The 8,432-nt window shown below is 37.6% G+C and overlaps 1 protein-coding gene across 3 annotated transcripts in view; it reads left to right on the forward strand.

Annotated features, from left to right (window-relative positions):
- LOC107666104 (membrane-associated guanylate kinase, WW and PDZ domain-containing protein 3-like) overlaps positions 1-8,432 on the forward strand; it is a 33,865-nt gene that overhangs the window by 24,569 nt on the left and 864 nt on the right. The window lies entirely within an intron of this gene.

An 8,432-nucleotide genomic window follows, 5' to 3' on the forward strand; every position in this document is an offset into this window, starting at 1 on the left:
TAACTGTGATGTTCTGCAAAACAACAAGCTTTAAAACAACTTTTTTCTTACTGGTGAAAATCAGATGGTCAAATCTGTTTTCTCTCAGGTACTTCGCAGTGTAAGCTTCACAGTGAACATTACTACATCACTCTCGTCAACGTAGTCCATATCAACAACACAAATATATCTTGACTCCATATAGTGGTTATTTTGGGAAAATCCCAGGTATTTTGAGCGGTAGGATTATAAAAAATATGTGCTAATATAAAATTAAATTAAGTAGACTATATAAAATTGCAAAATAAATCTATCTATCAGTACTTTTTTACTTAAGTACATAAAAAATAGAGTACTTTTGTACTTTCACTCGAGTAAAATTGAAAAAGGAGTACTTTTACTTTTACTGGAGTAATATTTTATTATATGTATCTGTACTTTTACTCAAGTACTTGATTTGTGTACTTCGTCCACCACTGTGTAGAAGCGATCCTTTTTTGAGAACATCTGTGTGTTTTGAGACGTGTTCGTGCGTACACTGTAAAAAGTTCATGCTTTCATACTTTTACTTTTTATACCCCAGAATTCCAAATGTAATTAAATGTTACTTGCCATTTGCCAATATAGTGCATTTAACAGTTTAATTATTATAAACAAGTTAGAATAAGAATAAGAAAAAGTTTAAAAGTAATGCAAATGAAATTAATAAAAAACACTTTCAAACAATGGCATGTTGCCTAAACACTGCTTTGAAAAAGACAAGTAAACAAGTAAAAAGGGTAATAAAACAAAGAACAAAGAATCACATTATTATCAATAGAACAAAGAGTGTTTGAAGTTTTTTTTGAGTATGTAACTGTATGGCTTTATTAAAGCTGTTGAAGTTATCCATCCAAAAGCAGGGAGCGTTTTCTCTTGTGAATATTAGTCTTCGTCTAATATTATGAACAACATAATAGACTGCACGTTATCTCTTGCTGTCTTTCAGATCTAATTTGTGATGCATCACATTATCAATTCCGTTTAGATTCACTTAAGATATTAGTGCTGGGCGGTATACCGGTTCATACCGAATACCGGTGTTTATTTTTGTTATGATATGAATTTTTAAAATACCGCAATACCGGTGTATGTCGCTTATACAACGTTCGGAACACGACACTGTTTGAAAGGGGGTCCCTTTTCACTGTTGCACTGTGGTGAGGGAACAGCTGTATGTGTTACTAAGCGTGAAAGTTACGAAACTGAAGCTGTAGAACTAATAGAACGTGATGACACAGAGTTTGGTCATACGTACCAGCACTATAAGATATAACGGTTTACATTGATATCTTGTCTGTGTATTGTACTGATTTAGAATGCAGCGTTTGAAAAGAGCCACTGGTCAGTCATTCAGTTTTTCCCTACTTTTGAAATCACTAATAGTGTGCATAATAGAAGTGTATAGTGTTTCAGTTGAGTATAGCAGTATATACAGAGCGTGTTGCTAGTGTCACCTTCATGGCCTTTTTGTTCAGTGCTGAGACACCCCGGGTTGTTTTTGGGTGATCAGTAGAATACACAGGGCTGCCGAGAAAACCAATCATTTGACAGCATGGCGCCCGGTCCATTGCCTGTTGGTAATTGAGGACCCCTCTTTGACTTGTGTATTTCTTCTAGTCCCCTGCCGTAATAATTATGCATGCTCCGACTAGGTTATTGATTGTCTCTGTAATGCCGGAGGGAGTTGTTATCAGTCCCAGCTGGGTTTGGAGCCAACTTTGCTCATCTTGTCATGATGAGGTCACTCAAATTGAGATGGCCACAATTTGGAGGGTGATTTTCTTTTCATCATTTACCTGTATCCCTTTTCTCTCTATGCCTGTTTTCCTGGTTTTTCTTCCATGGGTGTCCTCTAATGCCACCAAATAGGCTTGACATATAGAATTGGTTGTAGCGACACTAATATTGGCACACAAAGCCTGAATTCAGTCTCCCCAAGGCACGGCGTGGCAGTCGTCGAAATTGAGGCTGTTAATCTGACGGAATCAGATATTTGTTCTGGACTGATTGAGAGAGGGAGGACAGAGGCGCATTAGAGCTTCACCCAGCACTCTGTGTATGCCAACTACGTGTGTGTCGTCTTTACTCAACCGAGTGTGGCCACAAATCTCAGGGGCATAGCCACCCCCTGCTGTTCCAGACGCTCTGCAGATAAACGGCAAAATGAGAAAGTGTTAGGCGCAGTGCTGATGTGCTGCTGCTCTGTGATTTTTCATGTGCATTTGTCCATCGTTTACCACTTTGTACAGGTTTAGGTGCAATGTGTGCACTTAAAACTAAAGTGTCATTTTTTTTAAGTTAATATAGTGGTTGTCACTGTATATAATCTTGGGAATTGCATTAGCAAGCTTTTGTCAGCAGGCTTGGTTCGGGAAATGTTTTCCCCATTCATTATTCCCATAGGTATTTTTAAAAAGTCTTTGTTTAGGAGTTAGAAAATGTAAACCAAACCAATCAGCTACATGGTGAATCACAACATTAAAAGCAAAAAAAGTGTTTGAAAATGAGACCAAAAGCATATACCAACGAATTAACAACCTCATAGCTCACAATAGGTCTGTCATTAAAAATCAATTTGCCTATGGAGAAAATGAGTGGGATTTTTACTTTCGGAACCCCACTGTTGCACTTTTTATAAAAGCATTCCATTTATTTGAGCATTCCAACCAGCCCAATACAGCATTATTGGTTCATCTAATGGCATGAAACGATCTGTTTTTAATGGAAAATGGAGGTTTATTTGGGGAACTTGAATTTCATTGAATTTCCTGATTCAACAGTACAGATCATGCCTAGAAGTAAATAAAGAAACTTTGCCCAAGACTAGGGGTGCTCCGATTAGGATTTTTGAGGCCGATCGCAGATCACAGAAAGCAGTATCCGCCGATACGGTCACCGATACTGATCTTTTTAAAGCTGCCTTTTTATCTTGTTGAATTATTTATAGTGATGATCCAATCAAGATTTTTAGACATTTATTCAGGGCCTGAATTTCATTTTTGAAAATGAATTCCCCTCTTAGATGACTCTTGTGAGAGGGGATTTTTTTTTAATTTGAGGGGTGGAAGGGGGCATTTTTTTAGACATTTTTGCACAATAGCTTACACACAGCACAAGCCTGATTTCGTGAGCTGTATGTGAGGCCTTTTACGCCAGGTTCACACATACTCCGTTTGCAGTGCGTATGCACTCCATGTAAGCGGTGCAGAAGCAGCACTGACTGTGCTTTCACACAGGAGTCTCAAGCAAGTGGCAAACCATTTAAACTACTTTTCTTACATTATCACAAACATTCTGAATTAAAACTTACCATTGATATAAACAGTCAGCTCTACTGCCTTTTCTTTTGCATTTAAATCTTTATTACAAGCAATCCTGTGGTTCATAAAGAACTTTGTTTACCTACCTCCATGAGTGCCATGTATTATTGCCTTCTTTATCTAAAAGTGCTTTAAACCTAGTCAAAAATGTTTGTGTTGACTGTGAAACACAGTAGACTTTAATTATATGCATTTATGGTGTAATTACCACGTTTAGGTGCAATGTGTGCACTTAAAACTAAAGTGTCATTTTTTTTAAGTTAATATAGTGGTTGTCACTGTATATAATCTTGGGAATTGCATTAGCAAGCTTTTGTCAGCAGGCTTGGTTCGGGAAATGTTTTCCCCATTCATTATTCCCATAGGTATTTTTAAAAAGTCTTTGTTTAGGAGTTAGAAAATGTAAACCAAACCAATCAGCTACATGGTGAATCACAACATTAAAAGCAAAAAAAGTGTTTGAAAATGAGACCAAAAGCATATACCAACGAATTAACAACCTCATAGCTCACAATAGGTCTGTCATTAAAAATCAATTTGCCTATGGAGAAAATGAGTGGGATTTTTACTTTCGGAACCCCACTGTTGCACTTTTTATAAAAGCATTCCATTTATTTGAGCATTCCAACCAGCCCAATACAGCATTATTGGTTCATCTAATGGCATGAAACGATCTGTTTTTAATGGAAAATGGAGGTTTATTTGGGGAACTTGAATTTCATTGAATTTCCTGATTCAACAGTACAGATCATGCCTAGAAGTAAATAAAGAAACTTTGCCCAAGACTAGGGGTGCTCCGATTAGGATTTTTGAGGCCGATCGCAGATCACAGAAAGCAGTATCCGCCGATACGGTCACCGATACTGATCTTTTTAAAGCTGCCTTTTTATCTTGTTGAATTATTTATAGTGATGATCCAATCAAGATTTTTAGACATTTATTCAGGGCCTGAATTTCATTTTTGAAAATGAATTCCCCTCTTAGATGACTCTTGTGAGAGGGGATTTTTTTTTAATTTGAGGGGTGGAAGGGGGCATTTTTTTAGACATTTTTGCACAATAGCTTACACACAGCACAAGCCTGATTTCGTGAGCTGTATGTGAGGCCTTTTACGCCAGGTTCACACATACTCCGTTTGCAGTGCGTATGCACTCCATGTAAGCGGTGCAGAAGCAGCACTGACTGTGCTTTCACACAGGAGTCTGCAACTGATCCGTGGCTGTTTACTACAAAGACAACATTTATCCATTATTTTGATTTTAAATCCAAACATTGTTACTTAAAATGCTTTTTCAGCATTGAGATTCTTTTTTTTACACAGTACAGTAATACAATCTTTCATAGACGTGTTTAAACGCAATAAATATAAGAAACACATTATTCAATGGTTTTTACTTTTGCATTTACTTCTAGATTGATATATTAAGTTGCTCAAGCAAGTGGCAAACCATTTAAACTACTTTTCTTACATTATCACAAACATTCTGAATTAAAACTTACCATTGATATAAACAGTCAGCTCTACTGCCTTTTCTTTTGCATTTAAATCTTTATTACAAGCAATCCTGTGGTTCATAAAGAACTTTGTTTACCTACCTCCATGAGTGCCATGTATTATTGCCTTCTTTATCTAAAAGTGCTTTAAACCTAGTCAAAAATGTTTGTGTTGACTGTGAAACACAGTAGACTTTAATTATATGCATTTATGGTGTAATTACCACATTTTTGTGTCAATCCATGTTCATATTTACCGCAAACAATGTGCTGTTACTTTAATTCTTTGCTTGCAGCACAGCAAAAATAGACTCGGTGCGGAAACGATCTCTGCACTGCTGCAGACGCACCACTCATGGAACGCACTGCCGGACCGCAACCGTGTGCAGTGTGACTGCTTTAATCTATTAACATGAGCGTGTAAAAAATACGCACCGCATACGCATTGCAAACTAAGTAATGTGAACCTGGCGTTATGTGTGTGCACAGGAGCGCACGGTCTCCAGGAGAGCGTGCAAGCGCTGAATGGTTGAACACTGGCAAGAATGAAAAAGAAATGCAATTTATAAACTTTAGTGACGACGCGACACTGCCTCGATTGTGCAAGTGACGAATCCGGTGTCGACTGTGCAGCGTGCAGCTCGCTTATAGTGTAGACGCGTTGTGAAACCGTTTGCGCATTTTATCTTTGAAATTATCTCACAGAAAGTTTTCAAATTACTTTAAGTTATTTAATGAAGAAATATGAATTGTACCTCAACCTTCAGCATTATAATGATTTCACCTGGTCAAGACAGAGACTGAGACTGTGCTGCTGCATGTCGTGCCAAACCACTCACGGTAGGCGCGTCATCAGCTTGAGATCGTTTTTTTGCGATCGGCCTTTATAGAGACCGCCGATCAATCATCCCAAAGTGATTATCGGCCGATAGTGATTGGTAGCCAATCAGTCAGCGCACCCCTATCCAAGACGGACCTTTTTTAATGTCAAGTTTATTTATAGATGTGACTTTTAATAAAAGTACATTCATTTTCAGTTTTTGTATGGCCGAGTTTAATAATTTGAGCTTCACAAATAATTCAGAACAGGCTGAAGCAGTTTAAATGTCAGATTACAGCTAAATGCATTACATGATTTACAAAAATTACATAATTAGTGATAGTATTTATAGATATTTTGGATTGGCTTTCATTTTTATTTTGGTTTAAGTTTTAGTAATTTTAGTACTTCAACTTAAGCCTCTTTAATTTAGTTGGTTTTCCCAACATTTGTTTAATTTGTATTTATAAGTAATATTTGTATATAAGGCAGTGGTATCCAAACCTACTACTGGAGGGCCAATGTTCTGCAGATTTTAGCTCCAACCCTAATTAAACACACCTAAACCAGCTAATCAAAGTCTTCAGGATTACTACAAACCTCCAGGCAGGTGTGTTGGAGCAGGTTGGAGCTAAACTCTGCAGGACGTTGGCCCGCAGGAGCAGGATTGGGCACCACTGATGTAGGGGATTACATTTTAGAAGCTCTGTTGATTTTGGGCCTCAGAACCACCAGCAAAACCAATTTGTGTTGAATACAGTCATTTTGGGTTACACAATGTATATATCAGTGTCTATCCAAACATAAGGAAATACACATATACGATATGTACTAAATCACATTGGTTATTTAAAAATGCCTGTTAAATATCCAGTTGGCTTATTATTAAGCCTCTTGTGTTTAGCTACATGGTTTATGAGTCTACATACATGTTAACTTACCAATTTTAAAGTATTAGTGTCCAAAGCACCGCTGTTCTCTTTTGGCTTCAGCTCAGCCCACCGTCTGTAGCATACCAAACAGGAAGGCTAAGTTTGTTGTAAGGTTTTAATGCGATTATGTGGCTTTGAGTCTCTTCAGGTGTCACTTTTATCATCTTAGAAGCTTGTAGTCTTTCATTTATCTCTCTCTCTCTCTCTCTCTCTCTCTCTCTCTCTCTCTCTCTCTCTCTTTCTCTCTTCTCTCTCTCTCTCTTTTCCTTCAGCCTCTTGAAGTAAACAGCCAAGTGTTTTACTTTCTTAACCTTGGCTGTACTAAGAAGCTTTGTCAACACCCACCACATAAACAAACAACAAACATTCTTCGCTATAAAAAAACGGCGTTATTGTCGAGTAGATTGACTTTCCCTCCCATCTTCACGTAAGATCCACAGGAGCTGTCTTATTCTCCTTTTTTTTTTGTCGGTCGTTGCAGACAACAGAGTAATTGGCCTTATCTTTTGAGGCGGTAGATTTGCCAGGAGTCGCACGTAATCTTATTATCCTACCAAACCCACAACAAAGACACGAAAGCACTTCCCAGCATTCCTGCTTGTAGTTGGAATCCCATGTTTCCAGAGACAATGAAGGAGTCCTTTCCAAGAATTCAATGCTGTGCATTAGTTGTCTGCTATCACAGTTGTTTTCGGAAATGTTTGTGAATGATATCATACAGTTTGTTTATATAGCAACATGTGTCTTGGTGTTTTTAGGTTAAACACATTTTGTATAATACAAGAAAAGAGTGAAGTGCTAATTTATGTCCTGCAAGATATAAAATCGTTAGAATCGTAGATATCCTTAAAAATATTTAATTTCTTTTTTGCATGTATTCATATGAATTAAAAAAAAAAACTTTTAAAGGGACCGGTTCTGTCAACCAGTTCTGTCATCATCAAACCTGTATTCATTTGTGTTCATTTCTTCTACTGAACACAAAAGAGGGTATTTTTAACAATGTTGGTAACCAAACGGTCACTGGTAACCATTGACTTTTATATTGTGGAAAAAAAATAATGTGGAAGTCGATGGCTACTAACAGCTGTTTGGTTACCAACATTCATACAGGTTTGGAACAACATGAGGGTGAGTAAATGGGAAAAAATTATGTTTAGGTGAATTATCCCCTTAATATGTTAAAATAGAATAATATGTTTTTGACTGCAGTATTGTTAGCCATTTTTTTTCTATGTGTCAGAATGACTGTTCAGACAGTAAGACAAACAGGAATGTGCAGGTCAACTGTCTGCTTCAGCAAATTCAATACTCAAGAGGCTTGTTCACTCTGGAGCGTCAGAATGGAATCATTTTTTGGTGGACTAATTTGTGCTACCTAATTTATTGCTCTCTTCATAGTGAGTTGTGGGTAATTTTATGTTCCCTGGTCTGCTGCTGCGGACTTTGGAGTGGGGAGTTTCTTTGGTAAAAACATTGGTCTGATTTCAAGAGTTTAAAAAAAAAAAAAAGATGCTTTTGGTTTTAGTTAGTTAACGGCACAGAAATATTTTTTGTTCTTTTAATGTTTTGGCAGGACAGTAAAACAAAAAGCACAGTCAAAAGTACAGTTCCCTTTCATGGGAACTTCGAACTGCGTCCTCTAGGGGTCGCTATGGGGAACGCCTCGTCGTGACCCGTGTCTGAAGCATACATTGAAAAAACACCAACTCGTTGGCCGGTGACAGCCATGACGTAACTACCGGTGCGACTATAGAATAAATAGGCGCCGGGAGCACACATCATTCTCTTCTTCGTCTTCATTGACTGTTTTGTTTGAAGCGTGCATTTCTGTGGTAAGAGCGA

The sequence above is a fragment of the Sinocyclocheilus anshuiensis genome, unplaced genomic scaffold (genome assembly GCF_001515605.1).
Source record: "Sinocyclocheilus anshuiensis isolate Anshui unplaced genomic scaffold, SAMN03320099.WGS_v1.1 scaffold447, whole genome shotgun sequence".
Classification (NCBI taxonomy): Eukaryota; Metazoa; Chordata; class Actinopteri; order Cypriniformes; family Cyprinidae; genus Sinocyclocheilus; species Sinocyclocheilus anshuiensis.